The sequence below is a fragment of the Cyprinus carpio genome, chromosome B9 (assembly GCF_018340385.1).
Source record: "Cyprinus carpio isolate SPL01 chromosome B9, ASM1834038v1, whole genome shotgun sequence".
Classification (NCBI taxonomy): Eukaryota; Metazoa; Chordata; class Actinopteri; order Cypriniformes; family Cyprinidae; genus Cyprinus; species Cyprinus carpio.
Window position 1 is genome coordinate 23532153 of NC_056605.1, and position 19169 is coordinate 23551321.

Below are 19169 nucleotides of genomic sequence, written 5' to 3' on the forward strand. Positions count from 1 at the left end.
TCTTTTTGAAGCATGAAAGATCAATTTATTGTAGTTTCAGTGAAAATAATGACTTGTTATATTTCTTTTGTGTTTTACGGAAAAAAGTCAGTCAGGATAGGCATGACATGGGTGAGCAAATAATGACAGAATTTACATTTTTGGTTGAACTGTCCCTTTAAGAGCATGAAGTGAGCCGCAGTACTGGATACTGGAAAGGTGTTATAAATCATAAGATGATAATAGTGCAGTAGTGATGACCTCTAGAGTCAGAGTTCAGGGGGCAGAGAAACATCTGCAGCTTTTTCCAGGGACAATGAAATGATGGACAGGGATGTGTGTCAGCATAAATGCCAGGGCTGGGACTTCTGATGTGCTTGCACAAAAGTGCCATCCTCCGCTCCACACCGGCATATCTATTAATAAAGTGCAACTCCTTAGCAAAGTGACTTGGGTCAAGAGGTCAGAAACTGATGGCTGCGGCACAGAGAGTAAGATGAGACCATCTCACAGCTTAGAGGACAAAACAGAGCTAAAAGATAAAAGAGACCAAAGCTTTTAGTGGTCTATTATAAACCCTGATTAAAGAAGACTGTTTATTCTATGCTACTGCTCTGTTGAAAGTGTCATAAATTTCACACAATTTCTCTGACCCTTTCATGCCATTGGCTGTTGTAACTTGTTTAAAGTTCATTTAAAGTAGCAGAACCCATTACTACATGAGCCTGTTAGTGTAAAGTGGCATTCTGCAGGAACTGAACCGATTTCTACAGTGTCAGTGTTGACAATTTACCCGATTTAACTGCCATCACAATAACAACACATTTAACTCGTCAGAAACTAAACAAACCCTGACAGCAACCCTGGACAATTTAATTGATAAATAAATTGATTGCAAGTGACTTGGGTTACAATGGGTAACGGGTTACAATTTATGCACTACTAAATATCTTAACACCCTTAAACTCAGTTAAAACATAACTCCATTTATAATCAAAATATTTATGGAATATTTAGGAGTAAATTGTGAATCACCTAGTCTCACTACTCACTATGACAGTCAGGATTCAACACACACACAAAAAAATGTATAAATATAAATTAAAATGCCAATTCTAATAGTGTGTTGTATTAGTTTATATATGTAAATATACTAATCATGTTATTTCACAATTATTTATGTATTGTAATTCAAGTGAAAGGCCAAAGAAATGTAAAACACCAACCACAAGATATAAATGAACGGCTGTTTACAACATTTGAGGCTTCTTATTGATTACATTAAGGTCATATTAATCAACTCCACTCTCAAATTATGATGATAAAGGTCATATTATTTGATTATTTACTTACAACCTATTATAAGCTTTGCCTTAAAGTAACAGTTCACCCAAAAATGAAAATTCGGTCATCATTTTTTACTCATGTCATTCAAAACCCACAGAAGAAGATATTTTGAAGAAAGTTGATAATCACCCAGTTTCAGTTCCCACTAACATTCATTGTAATTTTTGCTCATACAGTTGAAGTCAATGGAAATCGAAATTGTTGAGTCACCAACATTTTTCTAAATATTTTATTTTATGTTCCACGAACATAAGGAAGTAAGGAAATACACAAGGGTGAATAAATGATTTAAATTTTCATTTCTGGGTGGACTATACCGTTACGTACAAAATAAAACCAAATTAATAACAGTTAGCTACAAACTCTGTAAGTCTCTAGTGTTAAATTTGGTAACGCTTTATTTTGATACTCCACTAGACATTCTTCTAACAGTAAGTAACTTTGCAACTACATGTCAACTAGCAGTCATTAGAGTATTAGTAAACTGTCTTCTGTCTTAATATCTTATAACACTTTATTTTGATGGGTCTACAATATACATACATACTAACTATGACAAACTTTGTGACCCTAAACCTAACCATCTACTCAGAGTTAGTAGACATGTAGTTGCAAATTAATGAGAATTAGCTGACATGTAGTTGCAAAGTTACTTATAGTTAGTAGAATGTCTTACGTGGACTGTCAAAATAAAGTAACCTTAAATTAACTAGGTTAACAGGCAAAACATGCTTAGTCAACCAGCTTGACCAAAAATACTGGTCACACTGAAGTTTAGCACCAAACTGGTTTAAACCAGCCTGGATCTTCATTTAAATGCAAGCAGACTCATTCTGTCTAAATGGCTATTTCAAAAAACAATCATGTACTTCTTGTTGAATGCAATTGCTTCCTTGTTTCCGTCAATGTTCTGCTTCAAGTAACATGCACACATGTCTCGTAACTTATCTGATTGTTTATAGCTAATTATCTGAGGGCGCTGAAGGTGAGAAGCAATAACAGATTTAGCGCCACCCTGACTGTCCAGGTTCTGTGTGTTATTAATAAGACACCGCCGCAATCCTGATCCCATCAACTGGAGGTGGACCGGGGCATTCGCGTCTGCGGGGGAATTAGAACCCCTTCTGTCAGCCTGGGGTCGCCAGACTGGATTCAATCAGGAACCCTGTCTAAATCACTCCAACACAAACAAACACACACACACACACACACACACACACACACATAAAACACCTTTCACTATCAATAAATCGGTAGCAGCAAACAAACAATACTAAGAAATATCTTGCAATGTGGACCCTAAGCCACCACAGTGCTCTTGTAATCAATCCTCCCAAGAATCTGGAAGTTGCACCATTGATGTTTTTGGGATAAATAGCTTGAGGCAACAATAAATAAATCCTCAAAAAGCCCTCCATGCAGGTCATCTCCAGATAGAGTAACCTATGGGCTAATAGATGTGACAAAGCAGTATGAAGTGATGCTTCAGTCTGGGGCTAATAGATGCATATAGCTAATAGTCTGGCGTTTCAATCTTGCAGTGAGGTTTTATCATAGGTGGAGACTGACAATCACAACAATACAGGTACTTATACATCCTGTGCATGCTTCTAAGACATTATATGGTAGTACTTCAGTCTGTTTGTGTGTGAATGGGCATCTTTTCTCTGGCTCTAGTGGCTGGATGGGCTTTTATTGCCAGGAGGCTTCCTGAGAGTTGAGACTTGAATGGAAAACCTGAAAAAACATACCACCACATTCATCTATTGACTAAAATCTAATTCTAGAAAATTCTAGCATTTGATTGATTTTAGTGATGCAGTCAAATGACAAAACTACCACTGACCACTTGAAAACTGTCTCTGATTTTTAGACTAAAGTTTTAAAAGAAAAAAATGTTTTATTCTTTCCCATCAATATATTGCTTAAAGTGGATAGTCCAAGTATTAAGACCCACTGATGCCTGTATAATGTCTTTGTACTGTTATTTAAAACCAAGAGACAAGTCCAAATTTTCTTTTCCTAGAAGACAAAGATTAAAACATTTGTTTTGGAACAATGGTTTCATGTTACGTGACTTTGGTGTTGTCTGAGATGCATCAGACACAATAGTGTTTACACAACAAATACAAAGTAGCCATATGTATGTAAGCCCCAAGAGACCATGTGTTATTTTCTTGTTTTGTTGTGACCATGAATTAACACGCTATACAGATTGAACTTTTTTTTCTTTACTCAATTGTCAACACATCAAAATTTTCGGTCCCACTTCATATTGTGTCCCTAATAACTGTGTACTTACATAATTTTAATAAATCAGACTTCATTGTCTCGACATAACAAATGTTGTTAATTAAATGTTCTTAAAAAATAAATAACAATTACAGGAAACCTACAGTGAATCTCAATCTTTTTCTTTTTTTACTATTAATAATTAATTATTTGAGTAATTTTATGCCATCTTATAGTCCCACTGAAAGTTTGCTGAGGTCCCCTGGTCAAGAACCACTAATCCACATGCTTATAGAATATTTCACCAGATGTTGTTTAAATAGTTTACCAGAGAAATTGTGAAAAAAAGATAATGCATCACCTCTTAGGGCTTTTGTATATACCTGATCACTGAATCTTGTTTACATTTGTTAAATAGTTCAGGTCAATGCTAATATCAGGTATAAATGAGACCTTACTGAAAGGCACAGATTAAAAATGACAAAGTGAACACCTGATTTTTTTTATTATTGATTTAAGATTATCTTAAATTATTCTTTAGTATCCAAAAATGGGACAGAAGTGAGAAGAACCAGTTAATTCAATTATAAATGGTCACTTACCGTAGAGAGCTAGAGGAGGTAATGGATCACCCGTTCAGATGAAAAATTGCAGGAAGTAAATGGTGCAAGGTTACTCTGATTTTTATAATCCCAAATACACACTTTGCAGTTCTGTGATAAACCACTATGAAAGCCTGGGCAGATCTTCACTGCTTCTAGACAGGATGTTTTTAGTATGACAAGGCTGCTCAGAATAAAAACAGTGCCTCTCTGGGAGAGGTTCAAATATCTAGACTGGATCCATTTCAAACAAAACTGCAAGAAATTGAGTTCAGGATCTCACTGCGGGAAAAGAATGATCGAAACATGGCTCAGTAATTAGCTGATGGGGAGGTAATGGGCAAAGCTACAAATAGTCACACAAGACTTGTTCCTGTCTCTATCACAGCTGCTTGTTGATACATTACTACTGAGACATCACAGTTGGAAAAACAAACCTCCTTAAAGTCCAACTAACACACTAACAGAAGACAAATTCGAATATTTTTTCAAAGCAATGAATCAAAAGCGAAAAATCTCACTGACGGCTGAATTTTAACAGTTTTCACATGGAATTGAACCCACATCTTGCACCAAACTTTACAAATCGAGCAAATTGATCTAAAATATCTTGATAGAACACAGTAAAGTGAGGAGCAAGTAGATGACATTACGATAAAGCATGGACGGTTGTCTTTGCTAGGCTCTTTGTCAGGCTACATTGATCAGGAATGAGCATGCGGCAGTAGGCGGGCAGAGGCTCCAAACCTCAGCCTCCCAAGCCTGCTTATTTCATTTAGTCTAAGAGCTTTCATTAGTCATCACCATCAGCTTTAATAAAATTTCCCTCCAGATGGTAGAGGAGAAGGCGGTGCCACCAAAGTGAGCCTTTCATTTGTTGGTGAATGGTAAAAGTGAAAATCTATTGTGGAAATCACTTGCAAGTTCTGAATTAAATGAAGACAAAGTGATGTTAATAAAATGGGTTTTACTACAGTCTGCCACTAAAGGAAGGCCTACAACATCTCACCATATGCCATAAATCAGTAGTTCACAGTGGATCATGACCTAAAAATGAGCAATCTGGGGAAATAAATGCTACAAGCAACTAAAAAAATTAAACTGTACACGTTTATTGTAAGCAAAGCAAATAAAATAGACGTATCTTTTACATCATTAAAAAAAATACACTACAGCTCAAAGGTTAGAGGTCATTCTTTTTTTATTAATACACGTATTGAGCAAGAATGCATTAAATTGATCAAGTGTCAGTAAAGACATTTATAATGATTTCTGTTCATGCAATTTTCCATTCATCAAAGAATCCTGTTTCCATAACAGTTTTCAGCACTGATAATAATAAGAAATACTTGAGCACCAAATCAGCATATTAGAATGATAAAGAATAAATTACATTTTAACTGAATTTATATATTAAAATTGAAAACATCTTCAATAAAATAATATAATATAAGATACATGTTTCAAGAACATTAAAAAAAAGAATTTTCAATCAAATAAGTGAATATGAGAGACTTGTTTCAAGAACATTAAAAAAAAGAATCTTATGACCCCAATCTTTTGAACAGTAGTGTACTGTATATGTCAAATATAATTTGCATTAAATGTTTAATTTTAAAAATATTTTCCCAATGTAAAATCTTGGTCCTGAAGCAAAAGCACTGTCCAATACATCACTTTGAAAGAGTTATATATTCATCATTTTGACCTGGTCCAATACATGAAAGCAAAAGCATTTGAATCCGCTGGGAGCATGTGAATGCAGGGGATCACTTTGAAAGTGAGTGATTCAGCCATTCCCATCGGCTCTGCATTTCCAAAGTGCACACACCACAGAATCCACTGGGAACACACACCCGTGAAATGCGGGAGGGGGGGTTCGATTATAATGTTTCCTGGTACGAAGTGGAAACATTTACAGGCACTCCCCCCCCACCCACAATCTGTCTTTCCCACAACCCTTCGAGGGAGTCTGCAAACCCACTTCCCACAAAGTGGAAGTCCTGCCGAAAACATCATGATAAAAAGACAAACACTGTTCAAATAATTAAAAAGTACGAAGATGTGCAGAGTACATGATAAAAAGACAAACACTGTTCAAATAATTAATCAAGATCTGCAAACATGCTGACCAGCCCTGCTGAAAAGAAGATGCTGGTTTATGTGGGTTAGATGCTGTTCTAGCAGGTGGACCATGCTTTTCAATAGCTGGCTGACCAAAAATAAAAGTCTTGCTAGTTAAGCTTACTGACCCAAAAGTGCTACCAACTGCATCAATATAGCATAGTATTAAACAAATGTCTTTATCAGACATTTTACAATGGCTTGTGATATAAAATTGCTCATACCGTGATTTAAGATTCAGTTTACACACAGTCTTCTTGCCTCTGTAATATTAAACATTTGCTATAAAAATCAGGCTCTTGAGGCTAAAAGGATCATTTATGTGGCCCATGAACTTTTCAAAGGTGATCAGCCTAATGTTAGGGCTAATTACTCTGGCTTTTTGAAAGCATAGTGGATTTCAGAAAGGTAGATAAACTTAGTGAGCAGTCTTCTCTATATGGATCAGTAGCTATGGCTGCCATGCCTTCTTTTCTGACCGTCCTCTCTGCTCCCTTCATTTCTAAGAAGCCGCTGTCTGAGAGCGCAAGGCTCTTTGAGAACCTCCACCTTCTAAGAATGCTCTGGCTCCTTTCATTTCTTCCTTCAGAAGCCCAAAGTCTTTTTTTGGTCTTTCGCTCTCTGGCTTTCTTCTCGTCCCCTCCTGGTCCCTGCTGAGGAACAGTGAATTGATCTGCAGCTCTAAGCCAAGTATACATCCACAAGCAGAGACGCGCACACACACACACCCTTCCTGTGGTCTGCCAGTGATTGTATTTGCACGCACACAGAGCAATCTTCAAAATGAAAACTGTAACAGGATTACTCAGAGACACCGCATTGTGTGACAGACATTGCACAAACTAAAAAATATTGCATTTCCTGATATTTCTCGTTTTCAAGCAATGCTGCCAATCTTCTGGGTAAAATAAAAACTTGAGCTGTCAAAAATACTCTGAAATAAGTGCAATACTCAAAAGATGAAAGAGTTTATTTTAATTAATTTTGACATAATGAAAATGATGACAACAGTCTTACCAACATGATCTGTGAAAACCACATTCCCAAATTTCTGTCAACCTGTGTTTATAGTTATTTCTTTTAAGAAATAGTTCACCCCTCAAAAATCTGTTATGATTTTCTCACCAATGTATTACCAAACCCATATGTTATTATTTTGTTCTGTGCACCACAAAGCAACATTTCTAATGTGCTCCCGAAAGCACAATAATCACTATTAAAGCACCATAAATGTGGTTCATACAGTACTCGAGGGCTACAATGCCGTGAAAAGGTTTCTGCCCCCTTCCTGTTTTTTTTTGTATATTTGTCACACTTAAAAGATTCAGATCATCAAACAAATTTTTATATTACACAAAGATAATGCAACTAAATACAAAATGCAGTTTTTAAATGATGATTTCATTTATTAAGAGAAAGAAGCTCTCCAAACCTTCCTGAAAAATTAATTCTGTTAAATCATGAAAGAACTGTGATTAACCACATTATTTAAAAAAAAGCTGAGTTAAATTTCACTAGCAACACCCAAACCTGATTACTGCCAGACCTGTTGAATCAAAAAAATCACTTGAACAGAACCTGTCTGATAAAGTGAAGCATGCTTAAAGAGCAACACATCATGCTGCGATCTAAAGAAATTCAAGAACAGATGAGAACAAAATGATTGACATGTATCAGTCTGGAAAGGGTTATAAAGTTATTTCTAAGGGTTTGGGACTCCAGAGAACCAACAGTGGTAAATCGTCCCAGGAGTGGCCGGCCTACCAAAATTACTCCAAGAGCAGAACGACGACTCATACAGGAGGTCATAAAAGAACCCAGAACAACATCTAAACAACTGCAGGCCTCACTTGACTCAATTAAGGTCAGTGTTCATGATTCAACAATAAGAAAGAGACTGGGCAAAAATGGCATCCATGGGAGAGTTCCAAGGCAAAAGCCATTTCTGACTAAAAAGAACTCAAGAAGGCTCGTCTCATCAGGCATAAAACCAACAAAGCATTTTATTAAAAGAACATGATACCAACAGTTAGACATGGTGGTGGTAGTGTGATGGTCAGGGGCTGCTTTGCAGCTTCAGGACCTGGACGACTTGCCATAACTGATGGAAGCATGAATTCTGCTCTCTATCAGAAAATCCTGATGGAGAATGTCCGACCTTCAGTTTGTGACCTCTAGCTCAAGCACACTTGGGTTATGCAGCAGGACAATGATCCCAAACTCAACAGCAAGTTCACTTCTAAATGGTTCAAGAAAAACAAAATTAAGGTTTTGGAGTGGCCAAATCAAAGTCCGGACTTAAATCCGATTGAGATGCTGTGGCATGACCTTAAACAGTCCATTTATGCTCAAAAACCCTCCAATGTGGCTGAATTAAAACAATTCTGCAAAGAAGAGTGGGCCAAAACTCCGCTATAATATATCTGAACTCCTCCAGAAACACAAAAAATGTTATGCAGTGAAAAACTAAAAATGTTACAATCACATTGAAAATGGCAATAAAACAGCGATGTGAAAGACTCATTGGCAGTTATTGTAAACACTTGATTGCAGTTGTTGCTGCAAAAGGTGGCACAACCAGTTATTAGATTTAGGGGAATACATAATTACTTTTAATATTCACTTGTGAGTGCACTTAGGGCCAGGCAGGTCTGGACAGCTTTTTTTCCTTAATAAATTAAATCATTATTTCAGAACTGCATTTTGTATTTACTCTGGTTATCTTTGTGTAATATTAACATTTGTTTGATGAATCACAAAAAAAAAACAACTTTTTTTCACAGCACTGTACATTCCAAGTATCCAGATACCTTTCTATGAGGAAAAGATTGACAGGTCATGATTTACCTATAATGAAAATATTCACACTACATAATCAAACTATAATGTTTCTCCATTCTACATATTCAAACTGTCATGTTCTTTTAATTCATTCCAACCAACATATTCAAACATCAATGATCATTTTTGAAATAATTTTACTCCAATGGCACAAAGTTTTTGCATCACTTCAGCTTCGAGTATTTTTGAATTGAATAGTTGTTTATCACAACAGCACTTGTTTAGTAAAAGTAGACGATCAAATATTCTGAATGTCTTATCGTTTTCACAGAATAATGATTTAAATTAAAGAAGAGTTGCTCTCTATCCTGTGACTTCATAAGACTTATTTAGGGGGCAATTACTTTTTCACTAAGACACTGAATATAGAGTACAACAGACTTTATTTTTGGCATTTTCTTTTTAGAGAATAACAGGCATGGTCATTATGAATGGTCTTTGTATGGCAACAGCTGTGTAATGATTCTTCAAAAATTCTTCTTTTTTGTTACCCAGAAATAAATATAATAGCATACAGGTTTAGTAAATCATGAGGGAAAACAAATAATGACATAAATGTAATTTTTGGGTGAAGTATGCATTTATATATTGAAGTATTACTTACAGCCTATTCAAAAGTCAGTGACTGAAAGGAGTGCACTGTGCACTGTGAAAATCCCAACTGGTTAAAAAAACATTTACCCAAGCATAAAAACATTTTTACTTCATCTTTTCAATGGAACTTTTGTTCTTGTTTCCCCTGCACTTACAGGTATAGCTCTTCATAAACAGTTTGAGGTTCACCACTAACCACTGACACCTGAAAAGCTCCACTCAATGTCGAAATCTCAGTGAAGAGGGGCTAAAACACTTTAGGTGAACAACAGTTCTCCCAGGCAGGGTAATATTTTATGAGGCAGTTAAATCAAAACAGTCAGATGGGTATATTGTCAGAGGATTTATGTCGTCTGGACAGGTCTCTTCTGCTCAGCCAAATGAAAGAATGCAAAAGAAAGAGACAGGCGGCATGAAAACATATGGGTGGAATAATTAATAGTGAGGAGTTTTTTTAATAGCGAGCAAGTAATTTGTGGAGAACCACCCAGCTATGTGGTTAATTCATCCGTGAAGAACATTAGGAATCTTAATCTGTGTTTAGCAGATGTCATTAACAAACTCTACATATATGTCTGACAACCCAACCGACTTCTGTAGTCCATCAAAGGCATAATTGTCATTATGGTATGGTCCTTGGGGGGTTTTATGTAATTTTGCAGGAAAAAACGACAAATTAGTGAAGTTGTCAGTTTGTTAGGAGCATCTTAATTATCTGTCATTTCACTCAGCAATGCCAAAAGAAATATGAACAGCACTTTGAGAATCAATAATTCTTTGGAGGCTGCATATCATGCAAGGCTTGTCATTTATGGCACATTTTACAGCGGAGAACAAAGGAAAATTAATTTTACAAGAAATAAGATGTCTTAATGGCAGCTGCTTCCGTAACTTGGATAGAAAGTACATGACAATAATTTACTAGAGTTCAGTTTAATTAGGAGGAAAAAAATGCATCCACTGAATTCCTTTTTAATTGGTATACGACTTCACAACATGATTTCTTGTTACCCTAAGTCCCGAAGCATGACTGGGCTTTGTACCAGGAAATGAAAAGCAGCTGATAATCATAACAGACTCTAAATAGAATACCAGAATTGATATTGGATAAGCTTGTTAGAATTATCATTAACTCTTTCCCTTTGTAAGATTAAAATAAAAAACAGGCAACAGATTTTAGGGTGACTTCATTTAGGTGTCAGATTTTTATTTTTACTCTATATTCTGATGTTCAAATTATTATCTTGAGTCACTGAATCAAAAGATCATATTCGCTGTGCTTGTCATATAAAGTTCACATTTTTAATTTGAACTCAAAGAAAAAAAATGTCATCAAATCTCAAAATGTAGTAACTTGCTTTTTTTCTCCAAAATAAATTTCCCTTCCTGAAAAATTGTTGCATAGTAATAATGTTAGCTAATAATTGAATGTAATGCCCACTTTTCATAATCCATACTGCTAATTCTGGTGAATGAAATTAATTCCAGCCCTATATGTATAGTGCACGCACACACACACACATACACACACACAGTATCTATACAGTATGCAAAGATAAAATCAGAATATACTTGAAAATCTAATTCAACAAAAGTTCACTTTGTCAAACAACATTTTGGCACATACATACATATACATACATACATACACAAGCACGGATGCAGGATTTGAACAAATAACTGCAGAAGGAGTTATCTAAACTAAGATATACATTATGGATGAACAATAAGTGCAAGTGGAAAATATAAAAACAAAATGCAGGGTTGTTCTTGTTTACAATGTTCTGACCTACTATTCCAGACATGCATTTTTTATGAATATTATCATGTAGACTGCTTTTTAAGTTTATCTGCAATTAGTTTTTTTTAAAGAGTTGCTTTGTTTTGGCTGTATCTTGTTTTTCATTGCAAAATGACTTGTGAGAAAGTTTAATAGTATGTAAAATCGACTTGAAAATCAAATTCTAATTCAACACACAAGTCCTCTGAAGTAAACTCAGTTTGGTTTATCAAACAACATTCTACCTAATAACTCAACTCAACTGGACTTCAATAAAGATTTACAGATATTCATGAAATACAAAAGAAACACTATGACAATTAAATAAAAAAACTGAATAAAGATGGCCTTAATTAGGGTTTACAGATATTCATGAAATGCTAAAGAGCCACTGTGACATTTAAATAAAGATCTGGAAGATGAGGACTATGATCTTGTATAACTGTCCATTTTAAAATAAACTAAGGTTAAAGATGCAGCAGCTATAACTTCAGTGCCCTCACTGAAGTTAAAGCTGTGCTCTGAATTACGCAAGCCTACTATAGCCTTTTAACTTGTTAAAAACCAGCCCAATCTTTTAACCTCCAACCCACAAAGAAATTAGTGGTGGATGTGGTGGATGACATTTCATTTGTACTATTTTACAGAATAATTAGTGTTTGCTTTGTTTATTCTAAACCTCTAAGCATTAAACTTTTGCACTTAACTCATTTGTGGAACAGGCGAGAAAAATACCCCAATTAGTGCAGAGAGGTGTGCCATTATTTTTCTAAGCGATCAGATTTATATTTTCTTGGTAGACAATAAAACAGGTGAAAAAAATCCCATAAACTTGAAATGAGCCACATTTACAAGCAAAACGTCGTTGAGATTTGTGGGTGGGCCAATGTGCCTTGGACCAGTAATCAACCACCTAGCAACAACCCAGAACACCCTAGCAACTGCATAGCAAAACACACTCAGGACCACATAGCAATGCCCTTGCAATCAACCACAAGCATCACAAGCGAGTAGCATAACCAAGCACCATTCACATTTTTATAAAATGTAAAAAATGTAAAAAATGAGTCATTTCATTTTAGAAAACTGACTGCCTTGAACCATTAAAATAAAAAATAAAAAAGTACTTATTTTATACGAGTTCATTAAAAAAGTATTTCTTAATATTACATAGGAAAACCATTTAAATATTTAAACCATTAAAATTAGAAACTTTATCAACTATATGACTACTTTGGCATATGCAGTTATTGCTTTTCAAATAAAACAGCATGCAGCATAAATAGACTTAGTATCACATAACGTTTTTCTGTTAAGTGCAATGAACTTGCTGTAATATTCAAGTGAAATTAACATGTTTCATTGTTTCAAATGAACAATTTCACTGTTAGGTTTTACAATGCATACAATTCTTTGGTTGAAGTAAGATTTTAATTTTAGTAAAATGGAGAATGAAACATTTTATGACTGCAAAGCAAATTAAAGCTCTTCAGTTTCCAAAAAAAAAAAAAAAACTGGCACTTGAATGCAGTCAGATGCATTGCATTCATTGTTTCAAAATATAAAAGATCTGCTTGTGTATGCCATACTTCAAGAACAAAAGGAAGAAATGCCCTCAGATCGCATCGTCTCAGTGAATCTTTTAAGACTCCCCTCCTATTTGTGCTCAAACTCACTTCACAGAGAGACATGTCCTATCTGTTGGCAGTGTGTGAGGCTGACTACTTCAAAAAGCTCCTAATAAAAATAGATTTTGGGAAGACAGTCTGTATTAGAAGCCTTCTCTTTGACTAATGGGGCTTCACGACAGCCGGTGGGATTATTCATTCTTATTCCAATTTCTGAAAGCATTGCCTTGATGAGCCCCTATCATACCAAGTGTGAGCTCTACAGGTGAACAAGGTAAAAATATTCAATTTTCCCCCACCGCAGTGAATATGGGGCTGTGACTGAATGCATGTAGAGGCAGTGTTAATCAGAGCCATTGTGCTTCAGGTGTACTAGAGAGAGACACAAATCATGAAGTGGACTATAAATGAGGAGCATAATTCACTTATTTAAATTCCAATCTTTTCCTCTTATCTGACTTTAAAAGGGATCTTTAGTGGCATTTTCATTACAATACTAAAAAAAAACAGGATACAGCCCATTGTCTCCTGCTGCTTCCTTCTTTTTTCATCTTTATCAAAGAGAGTGAACGCAAGCCGCTGGACGCCTTCCAAAGGAAGGATCACAGTATACAGGAGAGGCCAGGTCTATAATTGGGTATAGGGCCGACTGGTTGTTCTAATCCCCCTCCTGAATCATTAAGGAGAAAAACACAATTGTGCAAGTAATTGATGGCTAGTTTCAGTCATTTTTCCCACATTTTCTAAGAACTGTGCATGGGGCTTCCTGAACACAATGCTGATAATCCTACCGAAAAAGACCAACATAGATGTTGAAACATACGATGAGTTTTGATGGCTTGTGTTCAGACTTCTTTGGTCAACCAAATTTGGGTGAAAAGTCCATTGTCTGTTATCAGTAGTGTAGCAATGTATGAAACACAGCTCACACAGAAATCACTTTAAAAAACCAAGAAGCTTTTGTATGGCTCTTACCAAACATAAAGTATTCACTTGCTAAAAATTGTTTGACTGTGGTGGCCTACTGTATGTATGGCGCTGACCATTTCAAAAGTTTTAACTTTCCTCAAAATGGGAGTCATACAGACAACTTTGGCCAACAATTTTAACAATGGCATGTCAAGTTAACAACTTTTTGAACTCACACACCCCACTGCCTCAGACTGAAAGTCACCATGTGTAGTGTTGATGACAATAGCTGTGTGACAAATTATACCACAAGGCACCGCTGAAAAGATCGAAGACACCAAGGGTAGTAATACTTTTTAAAACAATAACATCAAAATGTGTACGGTACTGTAACTCCAAACTAAATTTAGTTCAGCCAAAAATAAATTCAAATGTCATTCTAAATATTTGACTGTCTATGTTCTGTGGAACTCAATAGAAAATATTTTTCAGTAGGATTTGAAAATTATTGTCTAAAAAACATTGGATCCAACTGACTTTCATTGCATGGACAAAACAAAATACATTAAATATATAGCAAAATAGGTGTACAACAGCTTGTCACTGCATATTACCCTTATATTAAGTCTGCAAAGGAAGTTCTGTACTTTATCTACCCCTAAAAGGTGCATATTAGTACCTTGGAGTAGTAATATGTGTTCCCTAAAGGTACCCCATTAACCTTTTGGGGAAAAAAGGTACAAAGTTGTCCCAGCTGACAGGCTGAGTATGAATATATTTGAATATTATTTTTTTGAGAGCACAGAGGAAAATCAGTCACACAGATTTGGAACAACAGGAGGGTGAGTTAACATAAAAAAAAAAAGATAAAACAAAAAAATTCATTTAAGGTTGAATATTTAAAAGAAGTTATTAAATATTAATATTATTATTTGTTCTGTATGGCTGAGTTTTTTTTCCTTTTAAATGCAATTTAAAATTACAGATCAATTGTAGAATGTTCACATCCCATACCATATATCACGGCAAATTAATTATTTGCTGTTGTTTATAATTGCATACTAGTAAGCCTATTCACATCATACTGATAATTAATGAAACTAATCCAGGAGGAACATATTCAAATTAATTAGAGTAAAATCTCTTGACAATTTTTCTTTTGTCCTATTAATTTCCTCCTCACACTTGAGTAATTTCAGGGGGGTGCATTATGTCACATACTATGTCCACCTCAAGCATGAGATGCTTCTGCATTAAAATAACTGCAAAAGATTTTTAGAAAAATGTGAATTGAAAATATGATCATTTTCTAAGCCTGAATTCTTTCTCTCACAGTGTAGATCTCTCCTGAGTTTAACTTCTGAATCATGACCCAGAAAGTAAGCCACCCCCGCCCCTCCACCACAGCAGCAAATCATTCCAGGAAGCTTCCACTGGAGGCCTTTCTCAATCCCTTCCCTCAGCACCACACATCCACATACATCTTAGAAAACATTTCGCAATGTTTGACGGATTTGTCCACTGAACATGGTAAAAACACATGCACAAACATGCTCATAAATATCACTGTCTCCAAAGTCACATTTAAGAATACAACTACTCTTGCTATTCTCTGGATTAATATGCTTATCAGACACAATCATGCGCTCTACTGAATAAGAGCAGAATAATTTTATCTCTCTTATAACAGTCAACCTCAAACAAAGAAAGCAATCAACTTAATGAAGACAGATGCATAGTCTCGCTCAGCCAGACTTTTGAGCATCGCCATAAAATTGGGTCCAGTTTGCAGCATATTCTGGACAACAGGCATTAAATGTGACCCATCACAGTTGTTTCACATGCTGATTAGGAACTGATTTATCTTAAATAGGTTATATAATTAAACTAACTTACAGTGACAGTTCTCCCAAAAATTATGGATTTTTTTTTTCATAATTTACTTATGTTTTTTCAAACCTGTATGAATTTCAGACTTCCAAAGTATTTTATTTTTTCCATAATATGAAGGTCAACTGCTACCAGCAACTGTTTGGTCAAAATATCTTCTTTTGCTTTCAGCTGAAGACAGAAGTTCATAGAGGTTTGGAACAAATTCAGGGTGAGTAAACAATGATAGAATTTTCCATTTTAGGTGAACTCCGCTTTGTAATCAGAAAAAAAAATAAACATTCAAATGTTTGGGGTCTGTAAGATTTATTGATTGATTGATTGTTTATTTATTAAAAAAAAAACTACTAATCTAGTCTTTAATGATGATAAGATCCTATAGAAATTGTTCTATTATACTGATTTGGTGCTCTAGTAATAACTTCCTCTTATCAATGTTGAAAAGTTGTGCAGCTTAATATTTTTGCGGAAACAGTGATATATTTTTAGTAGTCTTTGAATAGGGAGTTCAAAAGACCAGCATTTTATTTTATTTGAAATATAAATCTTTTGTAACATTATACATATATTTGTCCTTAATTAATAATAATGTAATGTGTAATGCTAATTAAAAAAGTATTAATTTACAATTTACAAAAAAAGTCTGCTGCCACTAACATGGAAAACATTATCATATCATGTGATTAGTCCTCAGAAACGCACACTACATCAGCCCACTACCTTATAAACAAAAGCTGGACTGGTATCTGATTTCTACAAGATCTTGCCAAATTTGTGAGCAATATGCATCAGACGGTCAGCAAATGGACTTTGGTCGGTCCGTGGGCCCGCTGTCTCAGGTTAAGACTGGAGATGGAGTAAATCAGTTGAAAGTCATAAGGGGGAGCGAGACAGTGGGAGTAGGGCAGAGAAAGGTGAGCGCAATGAGAGAGGAACAAAAATTGGGGAGCAGATTTATGTTTCCACGGCTGCTCGAGCCCCAAGGAGCATTAGCTGAACTCATGAGCTGTAGACAGCTAATCTTTTGTTATGGGGAAATAAACACACAATGTTAGCCACCGTTTTACAGCCGCTGATCCAAGGCAGATGATAAAAGATCCAGTGGGCCCAGACCACACGGCTTAATGACCCTGAGAGCAGCACACAATTTATAGGCTCTCGGTCCCCATCATCACTCCCTGCTACTAATTTATGTCGAGAAAGGGAGCTGGACTCAATATAAGAGAAAACTATTTTAGAAAATGACTAAAAACTGCTTTTATAACACCAGGATCTCTTATAGTCTCAGACCATGTGTCACTATATACAATAACAAGCTTGTCTTCACCGTTGTTCAGTTTGGTTGATTTATGAGACTCCGTCAAGAAGGAAGATTCCATGTAGCTGTGAATGGTTGCATCCTGTCATACAAAGAAATTAGTTTGAGCACTGAATTAAGATGTATGTGATTACGCCATGCGAATGAAAGCCATTAAAACAATGAGTTTGATTAATTGCCATAGTCCTAAAATCTTCTACAAATCAATGTGTGGTAAGAATCCACTGGGAGGCACCTAATTCTTCCCGTTGTAATTGGGTCCAGCTACCATATTACACCCCTCTCTTCCAAAATCCACAAAGCCAGAACCCAAAACAAGCAACGCCACCTCTTCTCTCCCACAGAGACCAAAAACATCACAAGCGAACTTAAGTTCTGTTAAGATATTCCAACTCTACACAGATGTTCTGCTTCTTTGCCTGGAGTGTTGTCAAATTGAACTTAATTGGTTTGCATTTGAGGGTACGGTTGTTCTGCAAGCAATACTTTAGTGAATTTTGTCATGGCTGCCTTGTGGCCGAGCTCTCTACCGTACGGCCCCTTCTGCCTAGTGTGAATGGCTCCTCTGTGTGACCAGCCAAGGATCTGCCAGGGGGACCCTCTCTTTGTTAGGTGAATGGGCACAGCTAGACCATCTTAAGGCACACTAATGTACCATGGCTGGACCACAATGAGCGTGTAGTAATTTGCCAAGCATAATGGCACGTCTTTAATTTGGCAGAGGGGGAAACAGACCCTTAAAAGCGAGCTTACAGATGAGGAGTCCCATTCTAGTTCCTACTCTATTCATATCGTAAAAGGGCTTGTTTTCTTCCGGCTCATTGTCATCCTGAACCAAATGTCGGCAAACAACGATGGGTCGAAATTAAAACAACGCAGCGGCTCCTGGCCTCACTAAACAGGCCCAGAACACCATAAACATAAACAAAAAAAGTGCGTCTTCTCAGAAAGGCACAATGATTCAGACCAGCTGCTAAAATGATGTCATTTAGCAGGATTAGGTCACTGGTGGATTATACTTTTGGGAGAGGTGCAATGTAAAGTAAAAATAAGCATATAGTACAGGAGGGAGGAAGTGCAATATTTACAAAGTGCTTGGGGACAGAGAGGGTTGGAACCATCAGAGAACCTGGTGAGTGGGAAAGTAGCCTTAGGGCTCAACATCTAGGTGTCTGGCAATTCGTTATCTTCAGTCCCCAGACAACCATGGTATGGTAGTGTCTATTATAATGCCTTTATGCAGATTTAAATAAATAAATAAATAGGATATGAGAAACTGTGAGGGGGCTACTTCATTCTCAAAATCTCAATGGCAAAAAAAAAAAAAATAAATAGTCTCCTTGAAGTAATGTAAAAAAATATATATAGTGTTTATACATTATAAAATATGTATACAACACTGAACAAATTACAGGCATTATAATAAATGCAATGGATTATTTTTAATTTCAAATAAATGAAAAAATAAATCTGACACTTCCATTCAAAAGTCAGTAAGTTTTTTATTGTTTTTAAAGAAGTCTCTTATGCTCACTAAGGCTGCATTTATTTGATCAAACATACAGTAAAAACAGTATTATTGTGCGATATTCCTATTTAAATTAACTATTTTCTATTTTAATATATGCTAAAATGCAATTTATTCCTGTGATGGCAAAGCTGAATTAAATCGCAAAAAGCATCACTTTTTTATTTTTCTTTGATAAATAGAAAGTTCAAAGTTGTTTAAAAATAAAATATTGGTTCATTTGTATGTTGATGCTCACTAAATAAAAGTATGAATACCAAATAAAACTAACAATTTCTTCTAACACTTACCTTTCTGACTTATAAATACCTATCATCCTTGCAAATTTTCACACAAAAATCACAATTATCTTGGCAAAGTCAAGAGGTCAAGAAACTACATCCCTGCTAATGACTGC

At 35.7% G+C, this 19169-nt stretch overlaps 1 protein-coding gene across 2 annotated transcripts in view; it reads right to left on the reverse strand.

The window, feature by feature from the left end:
- The window catches only part of LOC109059512 (semaphorin-5B-like), a 131149-nt gene that overhangs the window by 89464 nt on the left and 22516 nt on the right, over positions 1-19169 (reverse strand). The window lies entirely within an intron of this gene.